This window comes from Clarias gariepinus, chromosome 5 (assembly GCF_024256425.1).
Source record: "Clarias gariepinus isolate MV-2021 ecotype Netherlands chromosome 5, CGAR_prim_01v2, whole genome shotgun sequence".
Taxonomy (NCBI): Eukaryota; Metazoa; Chordata; class Actinopteri; order Siluriformes; family Clariidae; genus Clarias; species Clarias gariepinus.
This window is the reverse complement of record NC_071104.1, coordinates 29,633,677-29,659,907: the sequence shown is the minus strand read 5'-3', so window position 1 is coordinate 29,659,907 and position 26,231 is coordinate 29,633,677. Positions and strand designations below refer to the sequence as shown.

General features: G+C 40.3%; 1 protein-coding gene and 1 non-coding gene across 6 annotated transcripts in view; both read right to left on the bottom strand.

Annotated features, from left to right (window-relative positions):
* The window catches only part of adarb1b (adenosine deaminase RNA specific B1b), a 185,879-nt gene that overhangs the window by 28,332 nt on the left and 131,316 nt on the right, over nt 1-26,231 (bottom strand). The window lies entirely within an intron of this gene.
* Nucleotides 20,965-21,177, bottom strand: LOC128524836 (small nucleolar RNA U3). Its single transcript, XR_008360668.1, has one exon. It is a non-coding gene; the product is annotated as a small nucleolar RNA U3 (small nucleolar RNA).

Below are 26,231 nucleotides of genomic sequence, written 5' to 3'. Positions count from 1 at the left end.
AAATTCAATTCATCATAAAAAAGAAAAAAAATTTATGTGTCACTTTATATCACCCAATCATGAGACATATATACTAAAAAAACACAGTAACGCAAAAAATGGTTAAAAATGGCTAAAAGTTTTAACGGTTAGAAAAGATTATGTTCATGATTTTTTTGTCACTAATATTACTGGTATCACAGTTACTTTTGTATTTACATAATCTAATAATGTCTATCCTTTTTCCCCTCAATTATGTACATATTTAATTCAATTAAATTTTCATTTGTCACACACACAACCATACACAGTACAGTATGATATGCAGTAAAATGCTTATATGACTAATTTCCAATAAAAAATAAAATAAAAATGTAAAATAAAAAAAATGGGATTAAATGTACAAAATCACAAATTTACAGATTTACAAAAGCTTTAATAAAACATAAGTTATAATTTTTTATTTTATCAAATGACCTTTTGTAAACAGGAGAAGGGGAACAAAATCGATAGGAAAGAGAAAGAAAAAAAACTGTCCATTTGTAAAACATGGACAGTATCTTTAAAAAAAAAAAAGCTAAAGCCACTGGTGCCAAAGCTGTCAACTTACTGTTAATAAAACCTAAGCGCTAAGAGTCTGCACGGCTTGTTAAATGAGGTGCGACATAAAAATTTTACAGCCTCACCAAATAAGATTATGTGTTTCATAATTAATTTCCAATTTCTGCCTCGTGAGAACTCAGACCTCTGGCTCTGTAAGACCGAGACATCACTGGCTCTGAAACGGCGCAAGTCTGCGAAAAATCAGTGTTCAGTAAAAAGACTACCGTGCTCCAGCTCTTACTTTATACAGTAAGGGCTCAAGCGTAGAGCTGTGCCCCGTGCCTCATTCCTGAAGGGCGAGTGTGGCTGAGGGGTACGGAGCGGCCCTGTTCCCGAACAGGCTAACTAATCACCGGCACTGCTGTCCCTCACTGCCTCGGGCTGCTTTAGTATGCATACATTTAGAGGTGTGTGTAAGAGGGAGATTAATCAACAGCACAGCAGCCAGGATACAAAACGACGAGTGCACAGCCCCCTGCATGCGTTCACATGCCACTTTATCACAGTCCACCAAAGGAAGAAAGTAATTAAATGCAAACCTCAATGGCAGTAAACAACTGCCTGACTCGGTGCATGACGCGAGTCGCTCAAAGCAATCGCGCAGCAACAGCAAGTGAACATACTGTAAGGAAACGTGGTGCCAAGGTGAGCAAATTTGAACTATGGTGAGCAGGTATTTGATAGACCAGCATGCTCTGCCGCGATAGTGGCCCACAAACACTGGTTTTGGCAGGTGGATGCTCACAGAGGGGGAAAAAATGGGCCAATGCTCCAAATGTCTAACACTCCACCGAAACTCAAGGAAATTAGAAAACAAGGTCGGGGGGAAAAAATAGCTAGGACACAACTAAAGGAGAGGTGTCAGCCGCCCCGTACGAGGGGCTGAGGGACAACGGGCTGAGACGAAGTGATCACACACACGATAGAGCAGCTGGTGCTGATCACAGTCTCCCGCGTTCATACGCACCATTCTTCACAGCCGACACTTTCTTAAGCTAAACTAAATGGCCTAATTAATCTGGCCTAATGGTCGGTGACAACAAATATGCTAGCACAATTATTACCCTATTAAAGATTCATATTCTGCTAGAAAATTAAAAAGGGGGCCGGTGAGGAGGGAGGAGTTGACGGAGGAAGGGTTTTAATTACTCATTTTTTTTAAACAAGAATACTTAACTTTAAGGTGTCATACCAATCTAACGGTGCTTTTTCGTCTTTCTCTCGCTACCTCTTCGGTCTTTCGTTGGTTAATGGTCTGTGGTGTAATGAGGATGTAGGACACTGTGGCTCAGGCTTGTTCGAGGCCTGTCGCCTTTCATTTGGCCCTCGCTGCTACTCTCTTTCTGCCCATGAATCCATAAGCAGCACTGAGATCAGCTTTAATCTGGGAGTGCAGAAAGGATGCGCTGCTCCTGGTACTCCGGGAGGCTCGATTTTGAGTTTTTTTCTTCTTTTTCTTCCCTGTAGAATGGAGGGATGAGGGGTATCCGAACCACGAAGGTCATATCGAACAAGGGTACCGAGGCAGACATCGCAGCACAGAAAGGAAACAGTGACTGCACTGTCATGGGGCAGTGCGTTTTTGGACAGCAGAGGTTTGGCACACAGGAGCCGGCTTGGCGCTGATCCGGGGAGGTTTATAGCAGAGCCGTTCTGTGTTAGTACAGCTGTGTTTGGGCACAGCTTACCCGTCCACTGCGCGCACAGGTCAAATATGAGATAACACACAAGTACATCTCAGTGTGTAACTTTAATCTTCTCCTTCAGAGACTGAAAGTGGATTTCTGTTACCATCATACTGACGGAGAAAAAAGATGATGATGAAGGAATGTGAGGTGTAGGAGCTTGGAAAAGGATTTGAATATTAAATTGACATATTTAATTCAGTATTAAATGAGATTATATTTCCTGTTCTGTACTTTATGCATGTATTACTGCTTAGATCTTTGAGGTTTAAAACAAAACAGTGAGCAAAACTACAAAAAAAGAAGTAAAATTTGATCCCTTGGAGATTTTATAAGTTTCATCACTTACAAAGAGATGACGAGTCTATCATTTTTTTTATCATACAGTAGGTAAAGGATTGAAACAGAATATCCTAATATATTATTATAAATAAATTTACATTTCAATTAGGAAAATAATTATTCGATCCCCAAGCAAAACATAACTTAATACTTGGTGGAATAACCCTTTTGGCAAGCATAGAGGTAAGACGGGTCTTGTAGTTTATTTACCAGGTTTGCACACATCTCAGGAGGGATTTTGATCCACTCTTTTTTACAGTTCTTCTATAAATCCATAAGGTTTCTTGCCTGTCCCTTAACTCGAAGTTTGAGCTCCCTCCATAAATGTTCTATAGGATTAAGGTCTGGGGACCGGCTAGGCCACTCCATGACCCTGATGTGCTTCTTCTTCAGCCACTCCCTTGTGTGTATTGCTCCCTTGTTCCAATATATTGGAAGACACTGTATCTTCCCCATATATTTTCAACCACTATATCTTAGGGTGCCTTTACATCTATTATTTTACTTATTTGTGGTTTGCTATTGGGGTTTGGATCTTTTCTCATGGCATGTAATTAAGTAATCCTAAAAGTAGGAAAAAATTTGAGCTGAACATCCGTGTGTGAAACACGTTCATGTAATATTAAGAAATAGAATTCAAATAGTTTTGCCAAGTGTATGCAGAAGTCATAAAAAATCATGAAAATCACCTAAAGACAGGCAAGATGGAGTTGCTCTTGTTTATAACTAGATAATTACAGAAGCTACTAGTTCAGAAGGTTTTGTGATCACATCCACAATTTCTTTACTTTTTCAGTTCACGTTACATTTCCGCATGCACTCGGCCTCTTGGCACGATGTGTGTTGAGTTAAATTGTGTTTTGGGCAATTCAGGATCAAATCTCTTTTCTGCTAAAATCACACCAAAGAGCTGTGATCAAAACAGATGTGATGCACACAGAATAAACCCTGTGTTGGTCAAAGCATCATGTCACTATAGACTTGCCCTCAAATCACAACCAAAAAAAAAAATGAGCCTGGAAAGCAAAACAAGGACAAACCACCTTGTGTACATTAAGCACTGACTCCATTGACTTTTCCAAAACTTCTTCTGTGTCACAGGCAAGTATACAACTCACAGGTGGGTCAAACTGTACTTAGTGCTTTCTATACAGTAATGTCCTTTCTGCAACACACAACGCTGAGTATCTTCTGTTTCTACTATAGACGCCTACTACAGAAATTTAAATAGAAAATAAAACAATTCCCTTATTGAAAGGGTTCAACAGACACGCCCTCTTTTTTAGGAGTGAACTATAGGATTAACAGAATTAGGAAATTACAACCAAACTCAATTAAAATGTCAAACCTCCCATCACTATGTAAAAGATTCTGTCAGAGGGAAGGACAAGAATGATACACAGCATTGTCATTACTTCCACAAATGACTCTTACGTTTTATGAATAACTCTTAATCTTTATGAGTGGGATTTTCAGCCCTGCCTGGGCAGGATTTTGTCAGTGTGATCTGGCAACCCCGACTGCGCCCTAATCCCGGATATTATTCAAGAACTGCCAAGAGCTGCCTGGCAGCAACAAATAATTGTTTTGTTGGAATTCTAAGAAAAAGCAAACACAAACATGTCTGGAAATTGGTCTGGCCTCATACATTATACATCAGTGAATGTATTGTCAATGTTTTCAAAAACGGCAAATATCAGACATGGCTCACTTTAGGACATGTCTGAATAATAATAATAATAATAATAATAATAATAATAATAATAATAAATGTTATTTATAGCCACTTTTGCAGTCACTTAAGATCACTGTACAAAATAAATGAAGACATTAATAGAATCAGAACATTAATATAAAAATGAACTATCCCTGAATGACAGAAAGTTGCTGCTGCTTTAATGGTTTAATGAAGCCGGCAATGTTCTGTATCCCATATCTAAAAAGGGCTTCAGTGTCAAAACTCAATGCGGCTCCCCAGTGTATTGAATCACTGTGTTGCAGTCGAACCATACTGAATTGCAATCACAGTCAAACCACAGGTCAAAGCTGAAGCTGAAATCTTAGTTGTATTCTAAGAGAGGTGGATGGCTTAGGAGACATTACTGTTCACACGAAAATGACAAAAGTGGTGTTCCTTACCACCCAGCTTTTCAAAAATGACCAATAACACACAATACAGGCACGCCATGATGGTAATGTTAAGGCTCTAGGTAACTGATCGGAAGGTCAGGGGTTCAAGCCCCATCATCGTCATGCTGACCGCTGTTGAGCCCTTGATCTGCTCCTGGGGTACTGTATCCTGGCGGACACTGCACTCTGACGCCAGCTTCCTAAAAAATCCTAGTTTGCTTCCCATTTGCGAAACACTGTAAGGTACATGTGACAAATAATTGAATCTTGATTTTTACATGACTGATAATTAAATGCTGTTTATGTATTTCACCAACCAATGTGAATGCATTTCACTCTTGCACATTAGCAGAAACGTATTAAAATAAATGAGGGCTGTCAAGATTAACGCGTTAAGACGTGATTAATCTAGGAACTTTAACTGTTTTTTTTTTTTTTGAGCATTTTTTAATGGCTATTAATGGCTTTCCATAATCTCAGTGTGGTTACCAGGCTGTGTGATAATTGCATGTTTGATGCGGATGATAAGATGACTAAGGAAACATCACCAGGTGTGCTGAATGCCAAGTTGTGTTTAAACTTCTAGATGGGAGTTTGGATAAAACCAAAATTGTGTTCTCTAGCTACCTTTGAAGAGGAACTATTTTTACAGGAATACATGAACTGTATGACACTGAAAAGGCTATGAAAGTAAGGCAGTTGGCAGAAGCCACACCTAATCAATGACAAATAGCAACCGCACTCATTCACACTAAGCGTGTGTGTTCAAAATACAAGAAAGACATTTTGCTGAGACATGCGCTTACTGATTTCTCAAAGTTGAAAAGGAAATGACAAACAAGGTCACAACTATAGGAAAAGACAGAGCTCACGATATGAAACTGTTGAAGGTCCGAGAGATTTTATTGTAACATTTGGTAAATGTTAATATGGGATATTATAAAACTACATAATCTTTGCATAATAAAGTTTCTTTAACCAGTTTGTCATGCATTGTTTGTCTAACACTGCACGATATTAGTAAATCTGAGTATTTTAAAATTGTGATTAATCGTGATTAATCCCAAAACATGACTGTGATTAATTAGATTAATTTTTTTAATCGAATAACAGCTAAAATACAGCTAAGTTTTTGGTTGCATTTTAGAATTAGTTTTTTAACATTTTCATAATTTAAATACTCAATCTAGACATTTAATGACTTACGTGATGTAAAATGACTAGCAATAAATTCATTAAGATCCTTTTAAAATTAACTAGAAATATGTTAAACATTTTGCATTTCATACATTCAGGTGTATTTTTGTTTGTAAGCAAAAAGTATGGAAAAATTGAGCCTGGTTTAAGCAAAATCCTGAAACCAATAAGATCCACATTTTAAGATGCCGACATTTTGAGTTACATGTTTCCTTAGGTGGTTTTGAAATCCTCCAATTATGATAAGTCTAAAACTCTTTTATATATTCACAACAACAAACTGCATACTCAACTAAAAGAACAAAGCCCCAAGCCAGCTCGAAGTGGGGGGGTCAGCACAATATTTCACCAAACTCACCACTTGACATTTTTGATTAGAGAAGAAACCATCATTCCCTGGCTGTTCAGACGCATAGGCAGTGTGTCGGAGATGTTAAGTCCCTCAAGCTGCTTAAAAGTGACAAGGCCTTCAGTGTGGGCTTTATTAAAATAGCACCAGGTTTGAAATATTGTCAAACCGATGTCAAGCAGAGGAAAGAAAACAAATCAGACACACACACACACACACACACACAGGTGAAATGAGTTACACTGAGAGAAAAGCAGCTTCTTCTCCGCGCTCAGATCTCTTATCTCTATAATATGAGTGACTTGCTGGGGAAGCTCTGCTACTGAAATTGTCATTGTCGTCACACCAAAAAAGTTGTGCTTATAATCAGGTTTAGATTTGTGACATGATTAGTGATTCTGGTATCAATTTGTTGCTTGTTATTCTTTAGAAGCGTTTCCTCTCAGAGTGTTGATAGGTAGCAATAAACTCCTTCAAACAAGCTTGTTGGTTGGTGTCATTTTATATGAGTTTGCTAACCACCTATTGAGTTAGATCATTTTTGATATTTGACCACACACCCGACCATCATATCCATACGTGGGTCTTCCTGAACTGGAAGCACATACTGTAATGGTACAGGATGTCTCGGTGTGCTGCAGTATTACGATTTCACTAAGAGGCACAATTAAATCTGCCCCAGCATGACAATTGCCGAAACTGGAGCAGAAAAGCTTGCGTGTCCTGTTCAGAATCCTGATATAATCACCTCTGGAACACTGACTGTCTCCTAACATCAGTGCGTCATATCACTAACGCTCTTGTAGATTAGCAAGCACAAATCCTTACATCCATCATCTAAAATCTAGCACATACCCTAACAGGAAGATTAAAAGTTATTATAACATCAAAACAACGATGTCTTAAAAGCCTTGGGGTTGTAAAGGGCACAAATGGTTAAGACGGTGATATGTCTACAGATTTTTGACCATAGTGTATAGTTAGCAAGCTGAACGAGAGTAGTTTTATAAAGAGTTTCTACTTTGTTTTCCAAATATATATATACACTCAGCAAAAAAACAAATGTCCCTTTTTTAAAACTGTGTATTTCAACAATAATGTTGTAAAATTCCAAATAACTTTACAGACCTTCATTGTAAAGGGTTTAAACAATGTTTTCCATGCATGTTCAATTAACCATAATTAATTACTGTAAGTAACATGCACCTGTGGAATGGTCGTTAAGACCTTAACAGCTTACAGAAAGTAGGCATTTAAGGTCACAGTTCTAAAAACGCAGGACACTAAAGAGACTTGTCTACAGACTGTGAAAAACACCCAAAGAAAGATGCCCAGGGTCCCTGCTCATCTGCGTGAACGTGCATTAGGCATGCTGCAGGGAGGCATGAGGACTGCTGATGTGGCTAGGGCGATAAATTGCCATGTCCGCACTGTGAGACGCCTAAGACAGCGCTACAGGGAGACAGGAAGGACAGCTGATCATCCTCGCAGTGGAAGACCACGCGTAACACCACCAGCACAGGATCGGTACATCCGAATATCACACCTGCGTGACAGGTACAGGATGGCCACAACAACTGCCCGAGTCACACCAGGAACACACAATCCCTCCATCAGTGCTCAGACTGTCCGCAATAGGCAGTCCATGAGGAGGAGATGCACTGCAGTACTTCAAGCAGCTGGTGGCCACACCAGATACTGACTGGTACTTTTGATTTTGAGCCTCCCTTCATTCAGAGATACATTGAGAAACATTTTTAGTTTATGTCTTATGGTGTTGACTCTTTTAGTGTTCATACAAATATTTACACATTAAGTTTACTGAAAGTAAAAACAGTTGAAAGTCAGAGGACGTTTCTTTTTTTGCTATATATATATATATATATATACACACACACATAGTGAAACCTCAGATTGCAAGTAACGCAAGTGTTCTGCATGATAAGCAAAGATTTTTAATAAATTTTAAAAACGAGCAAGTCTTGGTTTACGAGTACCGAGTATCATGTATCACGCATGCACTTCTTGTTTTGACGCCGAGCATCACGTGATCACAACTGAGCCAATGGTTTTGTGGGTAATCGTCTCCCCTGCTGGGTCTTGGCGTCTCACCTCTGGGTGCGCGTCTCTTACTGGTATAATCAATATCCAGGCGCGCCTGTACTGTTTACTATAACACTGTGACCACTTGTGTGTATGTAAAACATCTTTTATTTTGTGTTGTATGCCTGTGTGTACAGCACGCGGGTATTGTTTACAACACACGTGTGTGCAAAAAAAAAAATCTCATTAGAGAGGTTTTAGAGAGGTTTTAGAGAGGTTTTCCCTTCACACACACACACTCCTCCTGCTCTCGCCTTCACACACACACACACACACACACACACACACACACACACATAAACGGAAACACTTATCTGTCTGGATTTATTTAAACTTTTTTTTTTTTAAAGGTAAAGTGCAGGTTAATTTGTTTTTATTTTTGCTTTATATTTTGTATTAATAATTTTTATGTATTTCTTTTTTTGGGTTGTGGAACGAGTAATTTGAGTTGTCTGAGTGTATATATATATATATATATATATATACACACACACACATACATTTACACATATATACATATATACAGTATCTAAAATACTTCATCAAAACAAAATACCATCAAATGTCAATGCTGCTTTTGAGAAACTGGACCCTAATCATACTGAGTAAAGTGTGCATCTATTTCATGCATATGATACAAACAACTAATTAGGTTTTAACAACATCACTATATTAATGTAGACAAATTTATGCCGTATGCACAGCCCGAGCTCAGTATGACTAGAGAGCATCTCTGATGCGCCAATGAAAAGATCTGCCCTCTCAAAGACGTTCGTTACGCTGAGCTACTTCTGCCTCCTATCACTGCACCTCTTCTAAATCTGCTCTGAAAAGCACAGCGTATTAACGAAGTCTTAAGCTGCTCAAAACTTTTACTAGAAGTGCTGAAAAACATCAGCTTGCATACTTTAATATGACAGGCATCATAAAGCTCAGTGAAACTGTTCTAACAAACTCTATGGGGGAAAAAAACAGTCTTTAAAAAATAGTCTCTAGGAAAGTTTCTGTGAAAAAACGCGTGCTTTAAATCACTGGGTTTATGGCAGCACTGATCAGAGTATATGGCTGTCTGACAGGACGAGCAGCACGTCTGCCCTCGGGTCAGAATACAGCAGGACTTCTCTATAAATAACCAAAGGCATTACGACCAAGACTGCTTTCCACAGCCTGGAAATCATGATGATCTAAGAGGATGTCAGTGTGTGAAGTAAGGAAGCAGGTCTCTGTCGGAGAGTTATAGACGGTACTGCGTTAAAAACTGCCTCTGATGCCTCTTTGTGAATAAAGCACCACAGGTGTCCTTTGATCGACAAAGCTAAAATCTATAGCTGCAGTAAACTGAAACATATAAAGGTCGAGTTATATACAGTACAATACCTTGCAGATAATCTACAGCTAATAAAATGATGTCTAAATAGTGACAGCCGTTAAATTTGCGAATTTTTTGTTTTGCACTATTAAACAAAGCTGTGCATTTGACTTCTAAAGACAAATTAAAGAGTCAGTGGCAGTTCTATGCTTAAGGATTGTAGCTACTGACGTAAGACACTGGCATTGTCAATGCCATGGTTTAGTCTTTTAGGATACTTTCACATTTCATGCCACATTGCTCAATTACGATTTTTCATACTCGTGCCATCTGGGTTACAGTACAAAACATCATGAGTTTATGAGACAACAAATTTATTTCAAACCATATACTGTATTTATACATATAATAAAAGGCAGGGGGGACGTAAGATGAGTAATACTTATTATAAAACTTACAATAATAAACTTGAGGAAACATATAGGTTTTGCTTCATTGCAATCGGCCCATGTGAAGAAAAGATACGCAAGTTTTAAATTTAAATGGAAAATGTTGTCATACTATTTAAAAAAAATATATCTTAAAAAAATCTTATTTTTATAAAAATTCTTATAAAAATCCAACAGATGGTGTTGTACATTTTCGCGATACACACTTATGAGTGTGCAATTAAAATCTATTTATTAAACGTGGTCTCACAGCTTCATTCCACTTACTTTATGCTTATGTAAAAATTTTAGTTCATTCCAAAATTTTACAGATGGTGTTGTATATTTTTAAAACACGATCATGAGTGTGCAATTCAACTGCACAAGAACGAGATCACGGACACATTCAGTTATATCATATATTCTTAGGATTTTGCTATGGAAGACGCAAGCAGTTGGTCAGCTGTATTTGCTGAGATCCAGAAGAAGGAAGAAAGCCAGACGCCACACTTTAACTGTTTAAGCAGCTGATGCTAGCGCTGCTATGAAATCCCTGCGCTTCCGGTGCTGTCAGTAAGCACCCTGTAGGAAATATTTAATTCTTAGTGTGTTTCATGATATTCTGTGTTCGTGAGAACAGAGTGTCTTTTCTTTACCATGACACAAGCTGCACTTTCAATAAACACATCCTATGGAAGTTTATGTTAAAGGTCGTAAAACTGTTGAACGCTCGTAAATGCAGAGCTACTCCTAAATTTATGTTCTTCCTTACCTTATCTTTTAAAAGCATTCCAGACTGGATGTAAACATTCCCACATCCACCTTTTCTTTGGTTCTTTGTGTGTGTGCGTATATATACTCCTGTCTCCCAAAATAAACTTTGAATGTCTCACTGAACACTGACTTGTGTGCTTCATTGAGGGGTTCCCTGAGCTCAGGCGGGACAGCAGAATACAGGCGGAGCACTGAGTAGACCAAAGGGGGTCTACCAAAATTCAAGAAATCCTTACAATTTGGGGGCTCTGTCCGGGATACCTCTAATCAGGTGAGTGCTGCTTTTAGATTTTTTTTCCCTATAAGCATAGAGCAAGCACACTCCCTGGGTTTTTGGTATCTGGACCATATACAGTACGGGGGAGGATTGTCTTGGGGCTTTTACGCCTGTTTAGCGCGCGCTCGCTTCTGAAAGGTTCCTTGAACTGAAGCATAAGTGTGGAAGCTGTATTCTGTTGCCTGCTACTTGTCTTTGTGTGTTGTTTGTTGAAGATATTGGTTATTTCTGTCGCGGGTTAATTCACATTTATAAAATGGGTAATAAGACCACAACTATTTATCTGAAATCCTTTTGTGAGCTGCTCATCCGTGCCTGTCTTCCCCGTACCCACAAAACCGTGCTCACCTTCGTCGGAAGTGTGTGCCTCAGGAAAGGGAAAGACTCCCAAGAAGGTGTCAGGACGAACTTCTGACAGCCCTCTATCGGATGATCCCGAGGATACTGATGGTGAGGATGATGATAATTCGGACAATGAAGGTCCGGATGAGAGGTCTCGCCCCAAACCTCGACAAGAAAGCACTGCGTTTGTTTTCTCTATGGGACCAAAGGGTCCAAAAATCCTTCCACCATCCGTAAGCACGCTGAAGGACATTATTAAGATGCTCTCTTCTCCCAACAAAGCTTTGAATTTTGTTGATATGCTGATAAAGGCTTCTAGGCACTGTCAGCCCGTGGGTGCGGATTATCGCTTTATTTTGCAATCGGTTTTGGGAGATGAGTACGATGAGGCTGATTTGATAAAAACGGTAAAATGCTTAGACTCTAAAACAGACAAATTGGCTGTAGTGGAAAAAGAAGAAATATGACTTTCTTTGAGGTAATTCTAATGAGGCTATGAAACTCTTAAAAGATGAGCTAACTACTTATCTTCTTGCATGTCAGCAAGCTAGTCAAGATCTGTCACAGGTAACTAATTGTAGACAAGAAAAGAAAAAGTTTCTTGAGAGGTTTTGAGAGACCTGGACGCTTTTGGATGGTATGCCCCTGCCTGAAGCAAACCCTAACTCACTTTTTCCTTACCACCTTCTTGAATAATTGTCAACCAGAAATCATGAAAATTTTAAAGTTTCAATTGTCAGATGGTTCTACAATGACTATTAAGAAATTAGGTGAGCGTGTGAGAACAAGGAAAGGAGATGGTATTTTAGAAAATTAACAAGTGGCATGTTTGTTTGTGGAGAGTGGAGGATACAGAGGTAGAGGAGGTCTGCAGGGTCAGAGTACACCCCGTAGGTCTGGTCATTTTTATTACTGTCATAAATAAGGTCATTGGGCTTGTGAATGTCGCATGAAGGCCCGAGATAAGGAACGTAGTGGACAAAATATGTATAATCGATTGAATGATGGTCAGTGACATGATGCTAATGAGGTGTTTTCTCCTAATCCATCCCAGCAGCCGCCGTAGAGAGTGCAAAAACAACAGCAATATAGACCCAATCCCTTCTCAGGGATGCAGGTAGGAGCATATGATGCATAGGGATGCCCTCAGAGTTCCAGCCCCGCGATGTTACTTCGTACTTTCGAGTTACCTCAGGAATAGATAAAATTTTAAGCTCACTGCTCAAGCAGGGTGTTGTTAAACCATGTGTAAGTTCTTATAACACACCTGTTAATCCAGTACTGAAACCTGATGGTATGTGGAGATTTACAAAAGATCTGAGAAAAATAAATGGCATAATTATCCCTGTTGTGCCTAATGTGCTGTCCATTGTTTTCTCTAGACCTTGTCATCATTTGCATTTTTCTGTTATTAACCTTTGTTCTGCCTTCTTCAGTGTTCCTGTGGAAGGGCAGACACAGCCATTGTTCGCCTTCACCCACAGGGGGCGTCAGTTCACCTGGTCTCGTCTTCTGCAGGGTTAATTGACTACCCAAATGTTTTTTCGGCTGTAGTAAGAGATGCACTTGGTGATCTAGCTCTCCCCACTGATTCTGTTGTCCTATTGCACGCAGATGTTTTACTGGTGTCCGCCGCTGCAAAGAAGCCACCACTTGTCTCCTGAAACACCTGGCAAAGAAGGGTTTCGAGGTATCTAAGACTAAATTACAGTTTTGCAGAGACATTGTAAAATACCTGGGCTTTGAACTCTCCCAAGGTCAAAGAAGGCTCTTAAAGGAACGAATTCAGCTTATCATCGACACTAAACGTCCGAGCACTAAACATGCTTTCATGGCTTTTCCTGGGACTGGTCAACTACTGTCGTCAGTGGATTCCTGACTGCTCATTCTACGATAAATGCATCAGGAGAGTCATCTCACACAACGATCCGCTCCAACAGCCTCTGACATGGACTGCTGAACTGGAAAAGGCCCTATGTTCTGCTCCAGCGCTGGGCCTGCCTAACTATCAAAAACCGTTCCATCTAAAGGCCTGTGAGCACGGGGCACCGCTATTGCTGTATTGGCACAGGAACATGGGGGGGAGTGAGACCATTGCTTTCTTATCCAAAACTTTAGATGCTGTGGCACAAGGTTTGCCTGCTTGCCACAGGGCTGTGGCCACCTGTGGGGTGATGGTACAAGATGCTGAGAAGATTGATCTCTCTCATCCTTTAATTTTGTATTCTTTATATCAGGTTAAACAAGTGCTACAGAACCTTCAAACACAACATATGAAGGCTTGGGTATGGGTATGAGATTATCCTTTGTCCTACAAGTAACTTAGAGATAAAATCCACCTCTTCTTTTGACACCCTCAGATATGCTCTGGCACGCTTGATCAATGCACAGGATGGCAGGCTAGTAGAAACAGATCATGACTGCTGCTTAGAGATTGTTCACTCCACTAGAATATGTCCTGATATGTCTTCTACATCAACAACTGGTGAATCTATGGACGTCCAAGGTAATACGCTAGCTTATAGTGTTGCTAAAGAAGCAGCCTGAAAAGAGATTTTCTTTCCTGACTCTGGTTCTGATTTGATCAATACATCCTTTCTTGCTAGCTCTTTGATTCCAGATGTAGATTTATTTTCTTTACAAGCTTCAGAATGATTCCTCTTTTTGGCAAGCTCAAGGTGCCTACGTTGCTTCTGATAGTTTATGGTATTGTGCTGATGGTTGTTTGTGCCTTCCGTCTCATTGTCTTCCGTTTCTCGTGCGTGAGTTCTATGGTGTTACACATCGCGCGCGAAGGGGGGTTAAGGAAGATATGAAAGAACTCTTTTACATAGCTAACATGCTTGGAACAATTGATTCATTAATATCTAGATGCTTGGTGTGTGCTCAGAATACGTTTAAATATCTTCTGGTTTTGGTAGACAAGTTTTCTAGGTGGGTGGAAGCTTTTCCGTGTGCTCGAGAGAATGCAAAGGTGGAGTCCTAGTGAAAGAAATAATATCTCGTTATGGTGTGCTTTATGCTATTGACTTAGATAAAAGAACACCTTTTACATCACAGGTAACACAGGATTTGTGTAAATATCTTTCACTGTCCTGGTATTTTCACATTCCTTATCATCCACAGTGATCAGGTATAGTAGAAAGAACAAATAGGACACTGAAAGAAAAATTGACTAAAGCAATGCAAACTATGGGGAGTAAAAACTGGGTTGATCTGTTACCTGCTGTTCTAGCTGAAATAAGAATGACACCATCAAAAGACGTGCACATGTCATCATATGAAATTATATTTGGCAGACCCTTTCCCGTGCCATGGAGGAAAGATAAACCCGCGATAGGAACAACTGATCTTGATGTACATATTGCTGAATATTCTGCTGCTCTAATAGATACTCTAACTAAACATTATGAACAAATTGCTAATGTGACTTTAATACCCTCAACAGAACCCACACATCCTTTTAATGTGGGAGATACTGTTCTGGTAAAATCTTTGACCCCCAGAAAACTGGGAGATTGTAAATATGATGGACCAGCAGAAATAATCGCAATTACTCGTATTGCTATCCTAACTGATCTTTTTCCACAGTGGATTCATGCTACTAGGCTGAAGAGATGTCCTGTCGGCGTGAGACCAAAAGATGAATAAATGCGTGTGTATTATTATCTTTCTGTCTCTGTGATTTTTGTTTCCTAGACTAAAGACGTGCTGCAGTGATGTCCAACCCATGACATGACCTTGATGGAGTGACGTGACACAGAGGGATTGGATTGCCACGGGTCGACTCTTTACTTTTGCTATTAGTGTACCATTCCTGGTGGTGTCTTAGCGCCTCGTGAGGTGGGACGAGTGCAGATTGGGCGTGCCCGCACTCTGAGCACTGTAGCGTCAAGAAAGGCAATAGTTCACCACTAGTAGTTATTTATGAGTTTGACATTGTGAACAAGGTTTTTCACACACACGAGTTTGCACTTAACCTGTCATGTTTCTGTGTATTTTTCGCTGTGTGCAAAATTCTTTGTATGAGTATGTTTCAGGGTATGTTCCTGCGCCGCGTCCGATGGCCTATTGTCCACCGGCGACTTCTTAAAAGCTCTGAGTTTTATTCAACGATGTTTCTTATGAATAAAAGGGGGGAATTGTAGGAAATATTTAATTCTTAGTGTGTTTCATGATATTCTGTGTTCGTGAGAACAGAGTGTCTTTTCTTTACCATGACACAAGCTGCACTTTCAATAAACAGATCCTATGGAAGTTTATGTTAAAGGTCGTAAAACTGTTGAACGCTCGTAAATGCAGAGCTACTCCCAAATTTATGTTCTTCTTTACCTTATCTTTTAAGAGCATTCCAGACTGGATGTAAACATTCCCACATCCACCTTTTCTTTGGTTCTTTGTGTGTGTGCGTATATATACTCCTGTCTCACTGAACACTGACTTGTGTGCTTCATTGAGGGGTTCCCTGAGCTCAGGCGGGACAGCAGAATACAGGCGGAGCACTGAGTAGACCAAAGGGGGTCTACCAAAATTCAAGAAATCCTTACACACCCTATGCATGTGCAGATGCAATAAGTTGCATAAATTCTGGTCTGCCGATTTACAGTATGTCACATAAACGTGCATTGGATGTACGAACGTATAAACAAATGTCCACACATCTCTGACTTTCACCTATTCGTCACAAAAGTGACTGAGATCTGATTTGGGAAATATCAGATTTGAGCGTTCACACAGCCCTAGAAATATCTGATTTGTGTTACATTGGGTTCAACAATCGGAATTGATTAATGTGAACATAAAGATAGCCTTCAACCCCAAAATACTGTATATTTTTATTAATCCATTGTGCAAACGCTGTGTTCTCACTCCAACACAAACCTGACGTGGTTCAACTCCATAAAATATACATTAATCACAATTTAGTCAATTATACCATTGTGAGATTTACTAGGATGCACCAGTTACTGAAGATTCTGTACTTTATATTTTGAATAAACATGGCTTTTCATTTGACCAGGAAGTTACAAATCTGACCACCTGGTTTAACGTAAAAACTAGCAACTCCTGCAACATCTTCACTCTGAGACGTGTCGGTCTTAAACTTGAAGTGGAGGGAAGAAATGCAAACTTGGTCTAGGTCTTTTCCCAAATTGTTGCCACTAAGATCAAAGTACACGGTTGAATAGAATGTCTATGTGTTTCCATTCACTGGAAAGTAGTGGCCTAAACCTGTTCCTTTATGACAATGTACAAATGTACCTCGACTCCACTCGACACCTTCGGGATCAACTGGAACGCCGACTGCACCCCAGACCTCACTAATGCTCATGTGGCTAAACGAACACAAATCTCCAGAGTCACACTCTGGTCAAAGCCTTCTTGAACCAGACTGGTGGTTCTCATAACAGCTGAGGGGGAATACATCTGGAATAAGACAGATGGGTGTACAGATGGCTGTACAGTATAGTGTCTTCCTGTCCTGATGAGCTTCCTGCAGCTAATCTATTTACAAAACAGAAGATCTGCTATAGAATGTGAAATAATCAATAATAAAAAATTAATGACCGATGTTGTCGATAGCTATATTTCTGGACATGCATCAAAGAACCTGTGTTAATTACTAACTGCTGTCTTCTAACACTTGATATACCAACACCCTGCATTCCTGATCAGCTCTCAAGCGGATTGGAAGGTGATGAGCTAAACACTTTTACAGTACGAAGGTTTAGAAATGACATAGTTATGAGCTCCCTGGGAACACAACAGCAGTACATCCTTCGTAAGAGTGCTCTTGCGTGTTTGTGCGGCGAGAGGAAGAGATTTAAGCCGGCTGGAGAGCTTGCAGCAGCAGCAGCGGCAGCGGGAGCAGACTTTAGAGCAGAAATGCTGAGTCCACAGTGCTGTTCTTCTGCTATCAGGAGCTGAGCTTAGCTAGAGGTTGCAGAGGTGCGAAAGCCTTTTTGTGCTGAGAAGGAGGGTTTAATATCTGACGACCGGCTGTTCATCACCGCTCTGCAAGAGCGAACGTCTGACTGGTGGAAAGTTGTAGTGGGCTGGATATGAATTTGGGATCGGACAGGTTTATGCGAGATTGCTTTTACAGGAGGCTATACTGCAGACGAGGTGGATATTTCACAGAAGTGAAATGAGGGAAAAATCATTTCTAAATGGAAATCCAAACGTCTGCACCGAAACGAAGAATGACACTTCGAACCCGTACACGTGAGAATATATTAACACAAAGTGGTAGTAACCGTTCCCCGTCCCACACAAGCTTTTCTATTTTCCTCCAGGTGCAGTCATAAATCACCGGCATGCACGAATATAAGAGTCTGCTCATGGCAATAAACGACCTCAGTCTCAGAGTCCATCATTGCAAGGACGAGTGGCCAAAAAACTGACACCTTATAGCTCGGCCGCCTTCCCCCTGCCTTTTACACGGCCCCTTTGACGTCCCTTTATTTCTCCATCACCCCCGGCGCCATTTATGCTGAAAAATATGGCTGACTTTCTCTCTCTCTCTCTCTCTCTCTCTCTCTGTGTGCTGAGGTAAGGATTTATGCACCATTGACTTACCAGCTTTTCAACAACAAAACTCGCAAGGAGACGCTTCCACTTTTCTGGCTGAGCGGCACTGCTGTGTTCCGCGTGAGAATCGCTTTCAGCCTCGTGTGAGCGTTTGATATACGCTCGAAAACATTACCCATGGCCACAAGTGGATTCTCAACAAGCTTCACACATCCCATTCCTTTGATAAACACATGCTAGAACTTTTGAACAGATTAAACACAGATTGCATAAATGCTCGTATTGCGAAATCTGATGCAACGTGTTGCAAGATCTACTCTTAAACCTATCTTAATACGGCCTTCAGGGATTTTTTTTCCTTTATTTTTTCAAAACAGAAACCTCAAAAATCTCATCAAGAGCCCAGAACAATGCAGTGCGCTTTGTTTAAAGCCTCCGTCAGTGTCGCAGCCTACAGACGATAAAAAAAAAAAGAGAGAGTTTTCATTATTATATTACTTTTATTTGTATAACTACAGTGAGAAAGACCTCTGGTATAAGTAGACTGTATGGGGCTGTACTAAGGGTCTCCACACTGTGCACGCCGTCTTACTGTGTAGTCATAAATTCTGCAGCCGTGCAGTCGGATCAGATATCATTAAAAGGTGCGAGACTGTGATGCGCAGTAGGATAGTTTTATCAATAAATGATAGCGAATTCATGATAAATCGCTGCCTGGTCCTTGAACATTGTTAGAGAAAGTCTGCATTTCACTGAAGGACCATCTTTTAAAATGAAGGCAGACTGAAGGAGCTTCTACAGACGGAATTCGTGATCAGGTGACTGGCGAATATATTCTAGATTTAAGGCTTTCAAGCCTTTTTTTGCTTTCTAATTGAAGAATCCTTTAAGGGTCGGAACTAAATAATCCACTCAAGGGTAGCGGAATAAGTTATAAACTGCATGGAGGAAAAAAATAATCAAAAATACATCTCCATGCACATAACCTAAACCAACCTACTGCTTGTGGAGATGTCTGATTGATAATTAATAATAAAAAGGACCTTCTAAAAACATTGCGAAAAGCCCTTGCTACTGATCTGAAACATCTGGAAAAAGCTCGGGATGTTAAATAATGCATTTTTCCTCCATTACTTCTTAACATAATAATTTAAATAATAAATAGTGATGTTACATGGTAGTTTTAATTCATGCTCAACTTTCCTATAAGAAACGATGGTACTGTCAATTTAACAAACATTATATAACAGGTAGCTCTGACCGAGTAATCTGATTGGACGAAAGGTGGTGATAATGTACGGTAACGCCACTTGAACGTTTAACTATATCCATCACTCCGCATCCCAGGTCTTCTAATAATCGTTAATTATAGTACACTACCTGTCAGTTGCAGCATGGGTGTAAAAAATACACACACTCAGGAGACAACAGCTGCCTGCCAAACCCGAGAAAACTAATCACAGAAGCACTTTCAGCAACAAAACACATTCGTTGTATGACATTATTTCATCTTAAAAAATACTTCTTATTCATTGCTGCTTTGTCATTATGAAACGTCTCTTAACCATCTGCATTCTTTCATGTTTGGCCACAAAGCTAAGTAGCCCCTAACACGAGGCTGAATTCCAAACCGCTCTCCAACCCCTGATCAAGTGCCCTTTTACTTGGTGTGTGAGACAATGTACTGTACACCCTATGTAGCATACAGTACTAGCTTTCCATGTAACGCCTTTTGGGATTCGATCCTGGAACCTTGAAGATAATAAGTGGTACTATAAATAGAAACCTTAGGAGATTTACAGGACTTTCCATGGTTTTTTCTCCTACCTTTTGGCTATATACTGTAGTACTGTAGTTGTGCTATATTGGACGCATATATATATATACGCTTATACGCTATATAGAGCATATATCCAGCATATATATCCATTTTCAATCTTAAATCTGCACGTAATTAACAGGCAGTCACTTTGATCCAGAAACAGTTCGCCTGAATCTTTTCCACATTTAATCAACTTCATTAAAATATAAGGCTGTGCATGGACTCATCATTTAATACCAGTTCTAATAGATTTTAACTGTATTTCTTAAATTTCACATTCTATTAACAACTTCATTACACCCAACTCAAAGAAGGGCAGGAATCCTGCCAGAGCCGTGTGCAAGAGTGTGAGGCTGGAGGACGCCTGAGACGTTCTCTCCCAGCAGATACCGGACAAGCCTTCACTGGACATCAGAAGAAATGAGTAGTGATACAAAACCCATTTACAATTAGGCTCCCCATCAGCCTCCAATTACAGCACACCCAGCGCAGGGAAAAGTCACTTCACTTCTTATCCCATTACCTTCCGAACAGTAAGACACAAGGTGCTGTGTAAGAAGGAAATAAAAGTATTAAGGGAAGATGGAATCATTAGGGCATGCATTTCCCCTCCGTCGAGATTGTCGCAGCCCAGCCCAGCCCAGCCCAGCTAAGGTCCCAGCCCAGAGCTTTCCTCAAGCTACGGCAGATGAATATGAAGAAGTCGCATTTGGTGAATTTGGTCCTGAGATGTTTAAAAGAACGTGAGGCAGACGAACCAGATGAAGAGCTGCATATGAATGAAGAAGAAGAATGTTAAAATATTTGTCACATGTACTTTACAGCACAGTGAGATGCCTTCTTCACATATCCCAATTAGGAAACTGGGGTCAGAGTGCAGGGTCAGCCAGCTTACAGCGCCCCAGGAGCAGATAGGATTAAGGGCTTTGCTCAAGGGCTCAACAGTGGCAACTTGGCGATGCTGGGGCTCGAACCCCCGACCTTCCGATCAGTAACCCAGTAACCCACTGCCTTAACCGACTGAGCCACCACTGCCCCACCCGCCCCAGAACCTTGTTGTTCAGAAAGCTCATCCAAAGCACCCACGCGCAAGGCCACTCTGAACATGTGCTCTTCCTCCAACGTTTCATAAGAAACAATGAACGTTCTTCAATGATTAAAGTCTAAACATGAAGTGTTAACTATAATCCGATTCACGCTCAGAAAAACACATCGTAACTCGTCATCGTGATTAGGAAGACGTATCACTTTCCAATCACATTTTCTAGTTAGAAACTATAGAAATGATCCCTGAAAGTATAGTCTACTATAGTATAAATACATTGAAGGCTCACTTGTACATTGGGTTTCATTTTCTTAAAATCAGGACTAACTTCAAATGCATCCCAACTTTTAATGCTCTGCTCATGGACAACAATATGTCTAATATACTGTATGTTGTGCAATTTTCTGCCCACGAGCTTCAGAATGCTGAAGGCTTTGGAGACCGCCTCTCCACACATTCTGTTCAGCACTTTCAAGCAGGAAATGATGCAATAACTTGATATGATGAGGTTTTGAAACATAATGTTATGAAAGAGTTCCCAGAATCCCATCCTTAGAACTTATAAAAGACAAAAAAGGTTAAAAATGGCCTTATTCTGGTGAAATTGCAGGGTCATGTTTATTGATGAAACACCAGGCTACAAATACTAGACAGCTGACTTGATACAAGAAGTTTGAAAAAAAACCACCACTGGATGTGTTCTACTACCCTCTAAATAAGTATCCTGCTGAGACACTAAACAATTAAACCATATCAGATTCTAACGGAGCCATAATAATACTGAATAATCTGACTGTCCTGTTTTTGCGACACAGCTGAGCCTACATCATAAGTAAAGATGTTTTTATTTTAACATTTGAGCTTCTGCATGGAAGAGATGCTTTACAAGCTGAGAAAAATAGCAGTGTGTCTCACAGTCTATAGCCTTGTGGCCCTGCAGGTCTGAGACAAGGTGCCCACTTGTCAACAGCAGGTGGAGGTCGGAGGGCGCCAGGCATGGAAAAGTAATCATGAGGCAGGGAGCGAGTGAGTGCAAGCAAAAAAGCGAGAGCAGACAGAGATGGATGGGTCGTGCTAACATGAGGGAATATGAGGGATGCCGAGGCCCAGTGTCCGACGCAAACTGTCAAAGCCACCGCACCAAGTCCTAACACAGACGGATAGATCCAGTGTTCAAAACTGATTCCTTCAGAAATGAGGAACCTTTCCAAAATGGTGCCACAAACCACTCATCTTTCCAGATAGCTCCTTGAAATGATATCTCCCTGACCCTGGAGAAGCCATGTATTTCATCTAAGATACTGAGAAAAGAAGTTCAGAAAAATGAAATTAAAACCCCACTGAGTTCTATATTTGCATGAATCGGCATGGTGGGAGGACGGGTCTGTAGGTGTGTTCACGATGTACAGAGATAACAGTCTGTGCTGCAATGCAGCTCCGCTCGGCACCTCTGCGGTTCTGCACACTGGCTCGATCCAGGTAATGATCCTTAATGGAGCACACGTGCAAGTGACGCTGGCTGACCGAGTGCTTAATGAAGAGAGGCTCCCAGAGGACAGAGCTGCCCGTCGCTCTGCCTGATTAAAACTGATGGGCCGGGTGTGTGGGGGTGACGAGCGCAGCCACCCCTCTGCCTCGCCGCAAGCAGCGCAACCCGCCCGTCGCCACACACATTTCTGCCGCTCCATTATTCAATTTCTGCACTTTAATGACCAATAACAGATTCGAATTACTCTGCCAACACCAATTTCACCTTGCGGCAAATTGCAGGTTTTTTACACTTTGAATGCTTTTAGGACTTCGCGCCACAAAAGCGGCAGATGGAAAGCTTTGACAAAGCGGCTCTTGATTTTTTAAGGACTTGATAAATGCACCGAGGGAATGTAAGAGATGACTGAAATTGCTGCTCTGTCATGGATGGAAAGACATTTACCGAAACTGAAATGATGGGAAGGCGTGGGAATTACCCGTTAGCCGTTTGCGTTCCGAGAGGCAAATTACCCCTTTTCACGTCAATAAGGAACGAACCTGAAACTGCTAATGTCTTGACCCGTGTTGACCTCGGTTACATCGGTTTGAGAGAACGCTCGGTGGTGAAAGAATTAGTCTGAACATACGATGCTCTTAGCAGACTCTTAGTGTCTCACTTCCACATTTCAGCTGAGAAATTGTGAAAACTTTTAAAAGTCTCACACTTGTTGTCTAAGGGTGCGCCAAATTGAAAATCAGCTGATAATCGCTTAATTACAACAGATCAGTTGTCTATCTCAGTTCAGGCCGATCACGTGAACTGATATTTTTGTGATGACGCAAAATACTTTAGTGACGGCCACATCAACATGCCGCTGCCAGACTGGGAATAATACCAAGTTTCAAATTTGAGACTGGAGACCAAGATGTCAAATTTTCAATATGCTTCATTTTTTCTAAAGCAAAACCATGTGGAGGAACGTCTGCCAAAAGCTTTACCAATCTTACGTATTTGCTGCTTAAGAACAATGAGGTGTGAATAATTTAAGTATGAGAAGTACGCAAAGGCAGCGGGTAAATCTCGTAAGTCGTCTCTCGCTCAACCACCTTATGCAGAAGTGCTCGAAAAGCTTGAGCTTTACTCTGCGGTGAATATAAAGGCTAAAAACATTATCACAAATACGAAAAATAAAAAGAGAAATAAAGAGTGGTTCGGAGACAGACTGGGTTTGCGTTACCGCTCCATGCATGCAAGCTGACTATTCTGGATAATAAGAGGAATAGACTTTTTAAAAATGCAGAAATTCTAATATTTATAAAGAAACGCCTGCCCTCGCTGCTTTCTAATGATCAGCCCTGATTGGCTCACCAAATACTAAGTGACTGATGTGTGTGTGTGTATTTAAAAATGCTCGGTGCAGAGTTTCGATTTGTTATTCATTGACGTGGCCTTGATCCTGCGATCCTGCTGCGTGTTATAATGAGTGAGCGCAGTAGGACAGCCGCATTTTAGATAAATATTTTGAAATGTTTGCGAAACTCTTGATGTAAGCTAAAAAGAGAAACATTTAGGTTTCTGTTTCGTAATAATAATTATTATTTCTTTTTTAATAATCATTTTCTTATTATTTCATCTATATGCAATGCAATAAGTTGCATATGTTGCCTTCCAGTAAATAAAGGTTTTAAATTCATGATACTTCCTCAGATATACAGAAGATAAGCTACAGTATACAGTAAGTACCTGAGTGTACACATAGACAATAAACTAGATGCACTGTATAAGAAAGGTCAGAGCCACCAGGATTTTCACAGGAGATTCAGGTCCTTCAATGTTAGCCGTGTTCTGCAGTGTGTCGCGGCAGCGGCGTAAAGACAGCCGGTGCCAACAGACCGACAGTCAACAAGCTTATTAGGGAAGCTGTCTCTGCCATTGGAGTGGAGCCGGTCTCTGGCGGAGGCGTCTGAGAGAAGAATGCTAAAGAAACTTCTCAGGATTCTGAACAATACGTCCCATCCGCTGCATGTCACGTTGGTGTCCTACAGGAACACATTCAGGGAGGCATAGACTGAGACCACAGAATGTAACAGGAGGTCTTTCCTTCCTATGGTTATTGAATTTAAGCAATTTCCCTCTGGGATTAATAAAGTTCTTTAAATCTTGAACTTTATAACTTCTACCCCTTTTGTAGGGAGCAGTGCTAAAACAATAGTCATAGACTAGGAGTACTACTGTAGGTGCACTAGCGTTACCAATTTGTATGACAGGGTTCCTTAATACTATGTGCAATATAATTTACCAATATCATTTGCAGTAACTTGCACATACTAATAACTAAGTTACTGATCGAAAGGTTGGCTGTTCGAGCTACAGCTACCACAGATTGCTGCTGTTGGGCCCTCAAGCAAGACCCTTAACCCTTTATTACAGTGAAACCTCGGATTGCAAGTAATGTGGTTTGCGAGTGTTCCACAAGACGAGCAAAGATTTTTAATACATTTTAACTTGAAAAACAAGGAGGTCTTGGTTTACGAGCACCGAGTATCATGTATCACGCATGCGCTTCTTGTTTTGACGCCGAGCGTCACGTGATCACAACTGAGACAACAGTTTTTTCTCTCTTCTGCGCCCTCTCTGAAGTGCAGGTTAATTTGTTTTATTTTTACTTTATATTTTGTGTTAATTATTTTTATGTATTTATTTTTTTGGGGCTGTAGAATGATGAATTTGAATTTCCATTAGAAAAATTTGACATTTAGGCTTTTGGCAGATGCTCTTATCCAGAGCGACTTACATTTTTATCTCATTACACATCTGAGCAGTTGAGGGTTAAGGGCCTTGCTCAAGGGCCCAACAGTGGCAACTTGGTGGTTGTGGAGGGTTTGAACCTTGGTGGTTGTGGTGTTTGAACCTGGAATCTTCTGAACCGTAGTCCAATGCCTTAACCACTGAGCTACCCCTGGCCCCAAATTTGCTTTGGTTTACAAGTGTTTTGGAATATGAGCCTGCTTCTGGAATGAATTATGCTCGTAATCCAAGGTTCCACTGTACTTTGCTTCATTGCGTGTATATTTCTTTACACTTTTTTTGTTCTCTTACAGTTTTCGTCCTCTTGCAGAAGCCTTATCTTATCTTATCTTAATTATATTTGTGCAATGCTGTTTAGAATAGTTATCATATTTCTGGTGTAAATAGATAATAAATAAACAATACTAAACGATAAATAGATCACTTTTAAATGGAAAATAATCCACACACACACACACACCTGTCATCAGCAATCTGTGATCTGTATCGCTATCAGTATCAGCCGATTCTAATTTCTGTGATCGGCCTCAAAAACCCTAATGCGTTTATGTTTAGTTTAATTAGCAGTTTAATTAACCGGTATCACAGGAAATAAAGTAAAAGACTAAAAAAAAACTGGGGAATAAACTGGATGGAATGTCCGATGAATACAAATGTACTTTAAATAATTAAGGAATTATTGAAGCACACGGCATTGTGGTGCGCTGAAGGGTAGATCTTTTTACCAGTTGATTGTTTTCCTATAACAGCAGGTTCTGAAGTGATTCATTTATTACAGTGATTTGCCAAAAAGTTTATGTTTTTGTAACACTCTAGATTTTAAACTATTTAAGTTACTTTTATGGAAAATAAAGAACCCATCCTGAGGACCATGTCCCTGTGTCCTGAGCTTTTGTGCTTTGTTGCCTATCGAAAACATCAAGTTTCTCTGGACCGGCTATCAAAATTTACATATTTCGTTTAGCAGTTTATGAATCAAAAGGAAGGAGCAGCACTTACACACACACACACACACACACCTGCATGTGCAGCAAAA